General features: G+C 35.8%; 1 protein-coding gene across 1 annotated transcript in view; it reads right to left on the bottom strand.

Annotated features, from left to right (window-relative positions):
- eif1ad (eukaryotic translation initiation factor 1A domain containing) overlaps nt 1–1,102 on the bottom strand; it is a gene marked incomplete in the record, with an annotated part of 3,497 nt that overhangs the window by 1,346 nt on the left and 1,049 nt on the right.

A 1,102-nucleotide genomic window follows, 5' to 3' on the forward strand; every position in this document is an offset into this window, starting at 1 on the left:
CATAATCACCTTGGGGATCAGAAAGCTGACTTTAAATTCCAATACAAACATAGAGATCATTAAAAATGCAGAGAAATAAGAGTTTTGTTGACCTTCAAAACCAAAAACAGGATAAGCAATTCTCCCAGTATTGTAATTTCTCTCAACACCAGTCTACATTCGAGCATATGAAGGAAGTAAAACAACCCCAACACTTCAAAAGATGACTGATTACAGGTATTTGAGACACCATGGCCGCTGACAGAGTAGGAGATGGCGTAGAAACTTCCCTCAACATTTTGCCTTCTCTTTGTGAGATACAACAATGACAGAAACACTTGAGTTATTTCACCAGCAGAAAGCCTTTTTATGGAAACTCAACTGTCAAGTAGCCTATTGCCATCTAGTGACCTTTCATTTAGTTTTTTCTTCCCTAATTGACTGACGAAATAAGTTATTACTTCATAAAGGAATTATTTAAATTGGCTTTAGTGTGGTACCTTCCAGAAAGATTAAGATTATATTACACTTAACTCCATGAGGCCTATCTTTCTGAAGAATAATAAAAGACAGCTGTCAGGGCTTGACACCAATAAACTGTTGATCTTTCTCATCAAGACTCGATAACAATGGCATAACTGTCAGTCAAAAATGTCATCAGACGAGTGCCTGATACTTGACCCGAATATTAATATCAATATCTATTCTCTTAATCTTATTTTAATAAGGATCAAATCAAGCTCACAAAACTGGTGCAGACCAGTTTTACATTGAGTCACAAATCACACATGTAGAGACATTGTGGATAAAAGATATGAGACTGAGGATATTTCATGAGTGCATTTTAGAGCTTATATGAAATGAAAAAGATCCCAGTTACACTACATGTGATAATCTCAATGTTTAGGGTTAATATTGCACATTTATATGGTATTTATCTGTGAAATGCTGCCACTTGTTCCTAAAGTGAAAGATTTGCTTTGCAGATGTTTTCTAAGTGAGGAAATGCACCGAACATGTTTGTTAGATTGGGCTGCTTAAAATGATCTCTTTAATGTTATCCAGGAGTGTTTCTTGACAACACAGGACATCACTCTCTCACAGTGTTCATCGTTTAAGGGAA

The sequence above is a fragment of the Morone saxatilis genome, unplaced genomic scaffold (genome assembly GCF_004916995.1).
Source record: "Morone saxatilis isolate NCDOM2014 unplaced genomic scaffold, NCSU_SB_2.0 Contig22, whole genome shotgun sequence".
NCBI classification, from domain to species: domain Eukaryota; kingdom Metazoa; phylum Chordata; class Actinopteri; family Moronidae; genus Morone; species Morone saxatilis.